The sequence below is a fragment of the Cinclus cinclus genome, chromosome 6 (genome assembly GCF_963662255.1).
Source record: "Cinclus cinclus chromosome 6, bCinCin1.1, whole genome shotgun sequence".
Taxonomy (NCBI): Eukaryota; Metazoa; Chordata; class Aves; order Passeriformes; family Cinclidae; genus Cinclus; species Cinclus cinclus.
In genome coordinates this window covers 7,190,733-7,204,911 of record NC_085051.1, presented here as the reverse complement: position 1 = coordinate 7,204,911, position 14,179 = coordinate 7,190,733, and the positions used below count along the sequence as shown (strand labels likewise).

General features: G+C 42.3%; 1 protein-coding gene across 1 annotated transcript in view; it reads left to right on the top strand.

Moving 5' to 3' along the window:
- Positions 1 to 14,179, top strand: part of NAV2 (neuron navigator 2) — a 362,864-nt gene that overhangs the window by 151,215 nt on the left and 197,470 nt on the right. The gene's annotated exons all lie outside the window — the stretch shown is intronic.

Below are 14,179 nucleotides of genomic sequence, written 5' to 3'. Positions count from 1 at the left end.
CAGCACAGCTCTGCCACACAAAGGTTTGTGCCTGTGCACACACATGTTGGAAACTGCTGCCCTTTGTGCTCTGGCTCTAGGTGGTAAAGCATAATATATGGAGAGGAGGAGGAACATTTTGTGGAATTTTTGGATCAAGGAAACAGAACTAAGTTTTCAAAATCACAAACAGCTTTAGAGTGCCCTCACCCTCCTGTTTATGGGACAGGGAATCAAAATACTGAGAGTAAAAGGAAAGATAAACAGTACCTTCCTTTATTTCTTCCTTCCCTAACAATGTTATCTGCATAACCCTCCCCACTTTTCATCTCATTTGTTTGGGGCTTGGTAGTGCCATAAACAGTAACTCAAAACAAATAGTAACATCAAAAGAGAAAGCTGTTATTTTAGATTGCTTTACAGATATTTTTATATATAACCTATTATATTTAATTTATTGCTACTTTTCATTAGCTGGCTTACACATCCCAAAAGGTTTTTTACAGTGGTTTTGTCTTTTGCATTTGTCAAACTTTGGCTGTCTATCCCTGGTTCCAGCTGCTCCCCTGTTGTGATTTATACAGGTTTGGGAATAATTACAGCTGTTTTGTTTAGTTGCTGCTGCATCCATGTGTGTAAGTCCCCAGGGTATGACAAAGAGCCCAAGTTTGTAGACTAGCATGGAGAACTGATGTTAGCTGTACCCTTCAGGAAATATAAAGTCAACTATTGTGCACTGGGCTTTTTAGTTTTGTCTTGCTAAGGAGCTGAAAACACAGATTCACAGAATATTCTGAGTTGGAAGGGGCTCACAAGGATCACTGAGTCCGGTTCTTAAGTGAATGGCCCATACAGGGATTAAACCCACAACCTTGGTGTTACCAGCATCATGCTCTGACCAACTTAGCAAAATACAACCAATTTAAACTTTTTTTTGTTTGCTTCCTGATTTCAGTCGAGGCTAGGAAAAGACAACACACATAACAGTCTTTGTTCTTGGCTAGGAGTATAGTTGCTGCCTTTGCCTTCCTTTTGGATTTGCTCACATATCAGCTCTGGCATCCCCACACCCCCTTTAGGGCAGAGAGACCTGGCTTTGGGTCACATAAATGTAGATCAGCATTAATTACATGGGTGGAGAATGCTGCCATTGCTTAAATGAAATCTCTGTCTGGTAACATCTCAGTATCTGAGGTGCTTCTGTTAACAGAGCTGTCACGTTGCCTTCGACAGTGCGCATTTTTATTTGCTTTTACAGTTCATAAAGAGAAAACGAAGAAATACATTTCAAAAGCAGCAACTAATTTTACTTGTTTCTATTTTGGGCAGCCAGATTTGAGGCATTTGCCAAGCTGTCAGGCCAGCTCGCCTACGTTTGCAGGGGAGCTCAGCAGTGGCACTGAGTGCTTATCCCATATCCTTGACTTCCAGGGTCACAGCTCTCCTGCAGTACAAGTGCTTTTCCTTTTTGCCTGAACGGGTCAGATCTGTCATGCTCTGTTCCTCGTACGAAGTTCAAGTTCAGTAAGTGTGGTTTGTGTCCTGACTACACTCCAGACACTTCCTGGCCGGTCACAAGGACTGCCCTTGGGAAGGAGCAACTTGCTCACCTTGCAGCAAGGCACTGGAGGTGGTGTGGAGCACGTCAGTGGCGTCGTGACCGCCGGGATTAAATTGTTGTGAAGATAGGAAAAGCCATCTGCTGTTTGTCCCCCCGCGTGCTCGCTATCCAGGGAGTCTGTGGCAGGCTCGCCTGCCAAGCCTGGCTGATGGGGTGCCAGGCTGTCATGTGGAACGAGCCTGGCTGCATGGGGACTGGCTCGGAGCCTTGGGGACCCGTTTGTAGGTGACACTGCACACCAGGCTGGCAGGGACCTGTTTGTAGGTGACACTGCACACAAGGTTTGCAGTGACCTGTTTGCAGGTGACACTGCACACTACGGTGTCAGTGACCTGTTTGTAGGTGACACTGCACACCAGGCTGGCAGGGACCTGTTTGTAGGTGACACTGCACACCAGGCTGGCAGTGACTTGTTTGTAGGTGACACTGCACACTACGGTGTCAGTGACCTGTTTGTAGGTGACACTGCACACCAGGCTGGCACGGACCTGTTTGTAGGTGACACTGCACACTACGGTGTCAGTGACCTGTTTGCAGGTGACACTGCACACCAGGCTGGCAGGGACCTGTTTGCAGGTGACACTGCACACAAGGTTTGCAGTGACTTGTTTGCAGGTGACACTGCACACTACGGTGTCAGTGACCTGTTTGTAGGTGACACTGCACACCAGGCTGGCAGGGACCTGTTTGTTGGTGACATTGCACTGATATTTTGTGATCCAGTCTCTGCTAGATGGCTTGGGGCAGGCTAGAGGGGTGTTTGTGTGGAGCCCTGGGTTGGGGTGTGTGGGCTGTGTGCAGACCTGCTGATTTCCCAGGATGCAGATAGTCACTGTAAATCTATACAAGAGTCTGAAATTCTTTGATATACCATCCAGTATACACAGGCAAACAATATCAAACTTGTTGAACAAACAAAGTGTTAAAAGAATATTACGGTTGCTGAAGTACAAAGGTTAAGAACCTGAAGTTTAGGAAATGCCAAATACAAAATATCCCAGATACTTGCTTTTTAAGTTTTGGGACATAAAGCCTATTTGTCATGATGATTTAGTTTTAAGGGCATGATCTTACACTGTTTTTTTCCAATGCTGGCCTTATAGAGCAGTGGGTTAGCAACCAGTTATTTAAATAGTATGTTTAATTAAGAAAGAACAGTATGTGGTATGTGAGACTCTCAGCTTTATTTACTGTACTTAACTAAATTCCTTCCTAATGGCAAAATTTGTTGGTTTTTTTTCTTCCCACCTGACACCCTCATGGATTTTTCCTGGTGTGTGCTTCCCAGTGCATAGTGCTGATCAGTTTAATATCTAAATATTGTATTGGCAGTAATGTGCCTTCACCTGATCTGAGGTTTGGTAGGTTATGGGTCTCTGTTACATAAATACGGACCAGAGATGCCGGGAAAGTTAAAATTAGTATTTTACCAACTTCATGCATGAAATGTGAACCTGATTTTGGGGCATACACTGTGTAGTGTTTTACAGGTTCAGAACTTCCATGTCCTAATGCTCTCTCTCTTCATCCCAGTCCTGTTACCATCATTGGCTCTACTTTTCACACCTTCCTCTTTGGAACCAGTTTCCATCTCCATGTCCTTCCATTAATCCATGCTCTCAGCCACACATACAGGTTTTCTCTTTGAGCCTTGTTATCCTCCCTGCTGCTTAAAATCCTCCTTTTGTTTCTTCTGGTCCCCCTGGACTGGGAGTGCTCAGTTCTGCTGTAGGACTGGTCCCTCACTTGTGGGAGCAGTGTGGAACAGACTCAGCAGACCTCAGCTGCTGAATTTAGGCATTCTTACAGAGCACGTGTAAAATGAAGTGATTTTAAAATCAGCTGCATTGTGTGTGTTTTCAGAAGAAACATGTTAAACTTTATTTTGGCACAAACATAACTACCTTGCCCAATCCCGAGTTTCTTGTTCAAGGCTCTGGAGTGCCTGAGCTGAAGCAAAGGTCACTGGTATTTTTTGGACATGGCGGAGTGATGACACGTAGTTCTACCTTGGTTCTGGCATTTTGGCTAAAGCATTCCAAAATTTCCAACCTGAGGTGGGCACTGGCACTGTGTGCTTGATACGAGAGCGTTAACACTGGACAAAGTGATCAGCAGCTGAGAATGAGGTATTGGAGTGAGGAGTCTCTCAGTGGGTTTTAAAAAGTTGATAATGATGTTTAGGAGAATGATATGTGCTATTTAATTCTTTCCTAGTGAAGTTTGAACTTCCTGTGATCAACATGGGTGGTGTAGGCACAGTGCTGCCTGTCCCAGTGTGTTTGGGCAGCAAGTGCTAGTGGTGGGCTTGCAGTGGTGAATTCTCATTGATCTTTGCTAATGCCAAGTTAAAGCTGTGGTATTTGCTAGTGCTCTGATTTTTTAACGGCATGCTAATTACTCCTTTGAATTGGAAATGCTTGTTCAGCACAGGGTAAGAGAGACTGGAATTGGTGATGCTGTGCTGCAAATAGTGTCAAACTTTTTCTGTTTATGTCGAGGTGCTGTTCTGGTTTTCTCAGGTCAAATCAGATATCACCACATTTTTATTCAGCTCGCAATACATGTGTGAATCCACACATGCATATGCATACACAGCTGTAATTTTTTTATTGTACTAACAGCGGTACTGTCCAGGAGAAATTTTTTTCCTATCATCATGGTGGAAACATTATGATGATTTTGGAAATGGCTGCTGCTGTCTGAAAACGTAAAAGAAAAGACAAAATAGAAACACAAATATTTTGCGTCTGTGCAGAGAGACTAGAAGGTAATTAGCCAAGGGTAAATAAATGGCTTTGTTTTGAAAGACCCAAAATGGTGACCCAAAATGTTTTCAAAGGTTTTCTGGATAATGGCATTTCTGTGTTCAAAGTTTCAGTCCAGAAATCTCATACAAAAGTGATAACTGTTGGCAGGGGAGAACAGTGGAAAGTTATGCCTGTAATAGGAAATCATCTCACTTTTAAAAGTGAACATTGCCATTTCAGGTTTTAATTTTGATGATTAGCAGTAGCAGCTCATCCTCAAATTGCACTTCTAACAGCAGGTGGTCCAGAATTGCATGAGGTAACTCAATATGCCCTTTTTTTTCCCCTGAGTCTGTAATTGGAAAAAGACAGGAACAGCTCACTGCTATTAATTGCACAAGCTATTTACAGCACAGAAAAATTGGTTTCCCGTTTGTATACATGCAGAACAGTGTTAGCACTGCTGCAAAGTGCTGCACTTCAGAGGTTTGGCTCTAATACTGAGCATCAAATACTAATTCCTGTTACTGAAGGTCTGCCTTGGCCTGTAGTTCACAAGCCCATAGCCATCACACCTCACCTGGTTCCCAGTTTGGTGTTAGCATATTCCCCAGGGCTGCTTTTCTTCTGTGTTTTGTAAATTCCTCTCACATCCCCAGTGGACAGGGCAGCTCCTTATGTGGGTTCTCACTGTGTTCCTGCCAGCCTTTCTGGTGCCCACAGACCTGTGGAAGATGCGTGTCTCTCCTGGGTTGTGTTACACCAGCTCTGCCTGCATTCTGCAGATGAAATTGGGATGCCTGAAGAGTCTGCTGAGAATGCAGCAGTTAGCCAAGGAACTTACTGAGATGTCCTGGTGCTGCAGGTTACACATATGTTGTACCTTAAGGTGGAAACGTGCACTGTTGTTGTCATTTGGTGTCAAAATTGCTGTTAATTCAGGCTAGGTTAATGTAAATTGCAAATCCTAGATGTAAGCATCTGTTCACATAATATGAAGTGATAACACATTTGTATTTGTGAGAGATGTGAGAGAAGAACTGAAAGGAAGATCACACTTAAACATGTGCTAACATTTTCCTCCTAAAATCTGATCTGCTGGTATCTTCCGCTGGCCCTCCTGCCTAAGCATTTTCTTGTGATGGACCAGGGTATTGTTCATAGCTGGTTTCCACTTTGGGTTCTTTCAGCAGATACTAATGGAATTTTATTTTTTTTTTTCTCTTTTATTCTATTTGGGAATAGTTGGACTAATTCAGATTGAAAGGACCTTCAGGAGGTCTTCAGTCTGTCCTAATCAGAGCAGGGTCAAATGTGAGATCAGACTACAGTGCTCAAGGCTTTATCCAGTCAATCTTTTCAGGAATGACAAAATTGAATAGATGGACTCCCAGTGATGTGATGCTGAACAAACTCTAGCAATGAGATAAGGAGACATAGAGCTGGTTACAACTGAAGTTTGCCTTGATTCTTCAGAAAGCCAGAGGTGCAAAGCTTTGAGCTATAAATGAATGTGGAACAGATGTTACACGTGTATTTGAACTTCATTGTGGATCCCCATCTAAAAAGATTGATAATTTCCCAGTTAATTTCCAGATGATCTTTTTTAACGTGCTGAGGGTAGCAGATGTGTTTGTTGTATCCCACTCCATAAAGTCATTTTAGGAAGTTAAACAGATGGATGCCGTTTGAAATTCAGCAGCTGTAGCGGCGTTGTTCCACGTGCCAGCCGGGATGGAAGGAAGCAGAGCAGCTGAGAAGTGCTTTGCCTGTGACGAGCTGACCCACTTGCCAACAGCCAGTAATGTACTAATGTTGTGACAGGAATGATTGACTACACCTGCTTTTACAGTGCAATCAGTTGAGTTTCTAGACAGCTGGGCAAGCTTGAATACAGGTTGTTTTACTGCTGGAATGAACAAATCTCAAGTTAATTCTCATGCAGGAGGTGATTATGTCTCAAAACACAGAAAATCATTCCATCGTCTGTGTACTATTTATTTGAAAAAAGGTTGTGTGTTACAGTGTCCTTGTTACTAAAATTTCAAGAGGAAATACGAAATTCAGAAAATTTCTCTCTCAGTGCTATGTCTTCAGTGGGTTGTTTGTTGTCCAGTGATACACATCAGCCAGATCTTCAATATGGCCATGGGGTATTTTGGCACTGATACCTTCCCAAAATAATCCAGACAGTGAGAGCAGTGTTATGAAAAATCGTATGATGGGGTGTGTAAAATAAATGCAAGGCTGTCAGGTCTTCATACTGTAGCTGTAAACCACTGGGTTCAGTAAAGCTCAGGGTGGCAGGAAGCCTGTCACCTTAAAAAAAATAAAATTGATTAAATGTTGAAATATCAAAGCTGTTTAACACAACAAGCCACTAGTCATTACAGTTGGAACCTCCTTTGATTTGGTAGGAAACAAAATATTAGGACAGCATGCATGAGCAGGTTTTAATGTCAGTTTTGGGTGGTGGATATTAAAAATGCTTGAAAAAAATCTGTGTTAGATCTGCATAGGAGGGTTAGTTATCAGTTTGCTAATGGGAGAACAAAGGAAATACAAGGAAATTCAAGAAGGGAAGCTTGATCATGCCATGAATGAGGCTGTGCAGTGGTCCTGCAGCACTTTAAATTTGATTATTTTGTGCTAGGTTAAGAGAGAGATTAAAGAGTAACTGTTTTCTGTACATTTCTTTGTGAAGTGATCATTTAAACTTTCTGGTTCAAAACTGAGTGTGATGTTTGGCAAGTGCAAGTAAACTACTCCCTCAAACAGGCAGGTGGTTTTTAAAAATATAATTATTACTTTTTTCAGGTTCCCTCCCCCCCAGTTTAGGGGTTAGGTAGTCCTCATCAAATTCCCTTCCTCTATCATCACAGGGGATGAAGGTTGGCTCTCAAGAATGGTCGTGGCTGTTAGGTTGATGGTTGACTTATGTCTGTGTAAATCTGAAGAAATTTCACTGAAATTTTTGATTTAGGAATTTAGAAGAACAATTACCCCAAAAGTAGAACCATTTAGTAGAACCATTACTCCAAAATTCAGCTGACTAGGATGTGCTTTTATTTTCCATAAACATCAATTCAGGACAAATCTTTCTTTAAAGGAGCTGTGGTAGTAGGCAGCATTCATTTCAGGGCACTATGTTAAGCACTTTCTGTGTTTCCTTTGATGCCACTGTGAACAATCTAGGTTTGTATATTTTTTTTTTCAGGTAACATGTTCAGAAATAGCTGGGGTTCATAATATTGCAATTAGTGACATTATATGGTGCATTGCAGGTGACTTCCAGCAGAGAACTGCTGCTGAATGGTTGCCCTGTAGAAATGCTCCCCTTTTTTGGATTCTAGGGAAGAGTGGCTGCCTGCAGGCTTGGGTTGTGAAGTGTGCTTGGCAAAAACTGGAAGTGTAGGATGTTATTCATCATTCCCTGATATCAGCTGGCATTTGGTGAGCACCACAAGCACTTACTCCATGGCTCCAGAACTGCACTGTGCAGCAGCAGCTGAACTGGATGCTTGGGCTCAGTAGGCAAGAGGATTTTTTAAATACAAATTGGTAGGAAGTGCATACTGAGGAAATGGAGATAATGTGAGTGTATGATAGGATTGGATCATTCTGTAAAGAAGATTTTGATAAATACTTCAAATTTGGAAGGCAAATTCTGATGTTGGCTGTAGAGAAACTACATCGATTTAGGGGAAATGAAAATCTAGTCCTTGCCACTTAGTTTGAGTAGTGATACTTTGCTCTTTACAAAATAGCTGAAGTTGCTTAATGATAATCTGGCCAATTTGTGTTTGTTCAGAACTGCTGATGTGGGAGTGACTGATGGCAGCTGAGGCTGGGTTGGAATGCTTAAGCAGATCCAGTTGTAAAAAGGCTTTGAAATACAGCCTTTTCTTCCCACCCGCTTCTCAGATGGTTTCTACCTTTAGGCTCTGACAACTCTTCCAGATGATGGAGCAGGTGCATTTGAAAGTGCCAGCAAGGTTACAGAAGGTGACTACCTGATGATGTGAGGCCCTTACCTTGTAAGTGGTAGCTATTTTTAACATGCCACTTCTCGAGAGGGTGGAGAGAATAGCAGCAGAGGGAAGAGAGCATTTTTTTAGGCTCTCTCCTTCATATGTCATCTTAACTTGCTGGCTCTTAAAGTCAAGAGTAGTTTGTGGTATTTATATCAACATCATCATCATCACCTTTCTTCTGTGATGTGCTCATTAGTCACAGATGTTTTCTTTGCTCTTCCAAACACATGAAGCCATAGGCAATGTCAAGTCAGGCATAAAATAATATAGGAGGTAGTACCATTAACCTTGTGGAAACAGAGGACACATGAATAGATTAAGAATACCCAGATGCACATCTCTGTCAGGAAGACGTGATCTGCAAGTTTCTTTCCAAAATGGTATTGCAATATTTATTCCAGGTGCTTTTAGTGGCAGGGAGGGATGATGTCCATTGTTATGGTCACAGACACAGAGATGTGCAAGTTGAGGTGAGCTACAGGCTGGCCTGACAGAGCTCCTCTGTTGGGATCATAAAGATTATTCATGTGTATATGCTTTACACAGTGGTCACTGCTGTGACCATGGCACAGACAAACAGTAAGCATCTAAATCTTACACCACCACAGAAAGCATTAATTCAAATACGCTCTTGCATTCCTCATCCCTTTCAGTCCTGCTGCTGCTGAGTTCAAGTCTGAGGAATGAACTTTACATGCAAAGTCAGGGAGATGGACCTTTCCAAAGCCCATCACAGAGCCTCTGTCAGTGTGGGTTTCAAGACAGCTGAGCCCAGTTTTTATTAGATTGTGAGAAACTGATATAGCTACAAATCCAAAATAAATGGGAACATAATGAATTCAAAGCTGTGAGTGTGCATTTGCTGTGACAGTAGAAACTTATGAAGCTATTGAGTGAAGCACTACTACAAGCTTACATTACAAAACCATGAAGCGCTCTGGTACAGAAATGGGATTAAATGTGAGCATTGTTCAGAAGATGCTAATTTTAAATGGTGTCATTTTCTGTCACCATGCGAGAGCATTTGCTTCTATCACTAGTGTGGCCAGTGAATTTTTGTGTATTTTCTTCAAATGAGTGGAGCAGATGTTCTTGTTCAGGTGGAACTGGGCTTGTATATTTTTTAAAATTTTACACTGTTATAAAATGAAGTGGAATTAAACCCAGTGTGAATTAGAAGCATGTCAGGGGATTACAAATGGAATTTTAGATCAGAATTAGTGTAATGCAGACAAGATTTCTGTTAAAAGAACTGGGAACAGAACCAAGGTTTCCTCCTCTTCTTACTGTTCTATATAAAGAACTCACATGTACAGATTATAATTGCTGTGGTGAGAGGATGCCAAATTATATAATGCTTCTATCCACATTCCTCTGTCTAATCTCTACCTGTTCCCCTTGGGGGAACACAAAAAAACCATGGGGTTTACACCTTTATTCCTCGACACCCTTATGGTTTCTTTAGTAGAATGGTAGCATGAATGTACTGATGGGATCAGGCTTTTCCATATTTGATACTGATCAGGGACAAAAGATGGATGTGAATGTGCAAAATGCCTGCAGTACCAAAAATAGATCCATATTTATTCCTGTCATAACTTCACTTAAGTTGATGGAGCTGTGCCAGAGCCAAGCATGCCCACAGTCTACAGGACAGCTGGCAGTAGTAAAGCTTGATGAGAATGGGTTTGAGAGAACAATTAAACCCTCTAATTCTGACACTGTGTGGTGACATTTTAGGGATATTCACCTCAACTTGAAATGATTTTTCTGGGACATTTCAGATATACCCTTAATGCCTAAAAAGCTGAGGATAGTGTTGATCAAGGTATTTTCAAGCTTTGAGTTCAGTTCCATCAGCAGTTCTGAATCACCAGACCAGCTAATGAGGTGTTTTAATTGATAGCATAATTCTACATGGTTTTTCCATTTAGGCTAATGTAACATTTGGCTTCGTTGAAGATGAATATTAACCACAAGTTGAAAGGAAGGTCTCAGTCTCTGATCTTTTGCTATTTTTCAAGCGTTCAATTTTACTTGCAATATCCAGGTGCAATCCATAGAGGCATTTTCTTCCCACTTGGATATAGAGACCCTGTTTTGTTGTTAATTGATAATGTGTGAGCTGTGGAGGCAGCTTCAGTGGTTTTACTGTTCCAGAAACGTTCATCTCATTCATAAAGGTCATCTGTTCAAGAGCAGTCAGCCCTGGGCTTTTGTTCTGTTCACTGGCTTTGTTTTGGGCAATGTGCTGACTTGCCTACAAGCTCTTGAACTACAGGGCATTAAAATAGTTTCCTTTGGTGTGTCAAGTTCTCGAGTTCATATGAGCCTGCTCACTAGAATTTTGAGAGTATTAAGCCAGGTCTCAACACCAGAGTCTTGGCACTTGAGCTGACACTCCATGGTGCTGAGCAGTCACAGCTTGAGTCCAGAGTAGTGATACTTTCTGAGCTTCAAAATCAGCTATGTAAGCCAAATCAGTAGGGTTTATTGTGGTGGTTTCATTGTGGGGTGGTTTTTTTTAGTTTGTTTGTTTGTTGTTTTGTTTTGTTTTCTAACAGGGAAGTAAAATGTTTGTTTATAGGATTGTTCCTTCCATATTCCCCCATTTGGAGAGTGGGTGGATGCTCCCTGGACTACAGGCAGATAAGGAGGGGACTTTGTGGTTACTCAGACAAAGATACCCATCAGATTTAAAGCTGCAAGGGAATTTCCCCTAGTCAGAGGCTTACCCAGCATTTCTGGGAAAGAATGAAGCTCTTGTTTAAATAGTTTGCCTCCTTTTTAAGATTACTTACTCCTAGCTTAGACACAGAAATTTGGCTGATTCAAAACAAGGGAAGGGAAAACTGGACCTTTCAAAGAAGATGAGACACGTTCCGAGATCCCTTTGACTGTCCCAGAGAAGTGGTTTCTGTTAAAAATCCTAGCCTTAAAAACAGATAAAAATTAATTTATTAAACAAGAACAACAACAAAAACTACCCAAAACCAAATCAAAACAAAAAATCCAGACAACACAAAAACTAGTCGCTTCCAAAGGCAGACCAGAATTGATGTTGCCAGTCTTTGCATATAAAGTCTGTAATATGATGCAATTTATGATCTCATGGTGTGACTGCACTGCCACTGGATACAGCAGCTTGCATTTCAGTGCCATTATGCTGTGATGTTTAGATACATAAAGTAAAATATGTGTAACGTAAAAGCCTCCCCCAGGTTTGAGATGACAAAGGATTCTTAGATGCAAACTGAATCCATGAGATAAGCAGTAATTCTAGGTCACTCCTCAAACATGTTATCAGGAATTCATATTAAGCTTTGGTGAAGAATGTGTCCATCTCACTGATTTGGCAAAATAACTCAGGATCACAGACTGAGTGTATTCAGAAGAAATTATCTTCAGTAGACTGGGCTGCATGCTGAGAAATCAGTAAAAGTCCTTTGAGTGTCCAAAAGAACTGTGGAGTATTCAATCCACTATCATCGAAGGATCAGATTCCATAACTGTTAAAGGAACAATGAAAGGTGTGGAATCCTTTTCTCTTGGTCAAATTAACTTTGTGGCTGTTCTGGTATCCTGTACCCTAGCCAGTTTCCCAAGATAAAAACAGAAAAAACAAAAACTGGCAATTTGTGTTCAGCAGGGATTGGTGGCCTGAACCTTGTAAAACATGTAAGTGAACATAAAGCTGTCAATTAAATCTTCTAAAAGCTTTTAAACCTTACAGTATTTTATTACTGACCTAAAAATAGCCTGGTTTTCAGGCCTGAATATTTTTCAAGATTTTCATACTGGAGCCCAATCTTCTCTCAGCCAGCAATGCTGAGTTCTCAGCATGGAAAGGTGGAAATGGTGTTGGAGCATTTGACACATTTCTGCTGCAATGACTACCAGTCCTCTCAGACAGTAAATTCATATTCTTTATCAGATTGGAGGGTTTAGAAATGTTCTATATAGCCTTGTTTAAGCTGACACTGTGCACAGTTATGACAGCACTGTTTTGGTAGGATCCCAGTGAGATGGATGAAGAGGGATTTCAGATGTGTGCTTTCCCATCTGAAATTGGTGGATAAAGAGATTGAGGTGGAAGCAGTTACTTAAAAAGCCAGCTACTATAAAATTTACTCCTTTGTAGTTACTACAAAACAGCCTGCAGAAGTGGTACACATGAAAGCAGATGTGCTGAAAAATCCCAGCAACAGCCAAAACTCAACATGTGAGCTTTATATGTACTGTGGGAACTTGAATTACATTTTACATTGCAACGTTGAGGAAGAATAGTACTTGATAATAAGTAGAGCACAATTTCTGACTTTAGTTTTTTGTTCTGCCACTTAGTCACTGTGTAACCTTGGCTAAGTCATTGAACATGATATCTGCAGAAGGATCCAGCAATGCTGTCTTCATCCTGGAGACACCTACAATACAATCCAAGAAATGCCTCTTTTTTCTATCTGAAAGAGTCTCAGATCTAAAAACCTGAGGTTTGCACATTTAAAACTTCCTCAAAAGACAGGGTGTTAAACAGGCAGGTCCCAGCTCCCCTTGCCATGAGTGACTGAGCATGGTTGAGCCTGCCTTCCCCAAGCACTGCTTGCAGCCTGGATGGGGCAGGGGCAGTGGGGCTGGGTTTCCTCTGTCCTGCTTCACCCAGTGTGTATTTCAAACATTTCAAGTGTAGGTTCATTGCTTCTCTGGATGCCCCATCCCTAGAAGTGTTTGAGGCCAGGTTGAATGAGGCTTTGAGCAATCTGAACTAGTCAAAGGTGTCCTTGCCCATGGCAGGGGGTTTGGAACTTTCACTCTTTAAAATCTCTTCAAACCCAAACCACTCTCTCCTTGCTTGGATCACTCTTGTTCTTGCCCCCCTGGCAGTGGTTTAGGGATTCAGTATTTGGGAATTGGATGAGGGTGGGAATAAGGAACTGAAGGAAGCAGCCCTACTCTGGAAATAAAGCAATTTGCTGGTACTGTGATGAGGATGTGGTTTAAATGCACCTTTTGCTTGCATGGCTCATGCTGTTTTTGTGACTGTTATTCTGAGGCACCCGCCCTATAACCATAGAATTCTTAAGATTGGAAAAGACCTCCAAGATCATCCAACTGTTAACCCGGCACTGCCTATTACCACTGCACCATGTCCAAGTGCCATATCCACATGTCTTTGGAACATGTGCTTCTCTGAGCGGCCTGTTCCAATGCCTGGTAATCATTTCAGTGAAAAAAATTTTCCTGATAGCCCTGGCACAACTTGAGGCCATTTCCTCTCGTCCTGTCACCTGTGGCTTGGGAGCAGAACCTGGCTCTTCCCTGACTACGGTATCCTCCCAGGGAGTTGTAAAGAGCCAGAAGGTCCCCCCCCAGCATCCTTTTCTCCTGGCTCAGCTCCCCCCAGCTCCCTCAGCTGCTTCTCATCAGCCTTGTGCTCCATTCCCAGCTTCATTCCCTTCTCTGGACACACTCCAGCCCCTCAGTGTCTTTCTTGTAGTGAGGGATAAGTGAAAGCCTTAACTGTGCCCTGTGGCACTGTATGTCCTGGTGCTGAGCCCCTCCGTGCAGTCTGAAAGCATCGCTTGGTGCCTTGATTTGCACACTGGTAATCTCCCGAGTCCGGGACGGTGCAGGTGTGTGCAGGGAGAGGAATATGTGCAGCTCTGAAATGTGTCAGGATGAGCAGGAATGCGGGATCCGGGGGTTGTAGCGGATCCTGGCATCCACCGAGCTGCCTGAGGAGGGACCTGCGACACTGAAAGCCTCCCCAAAGCCAAGTGTTGCTATAATAGGGCCGG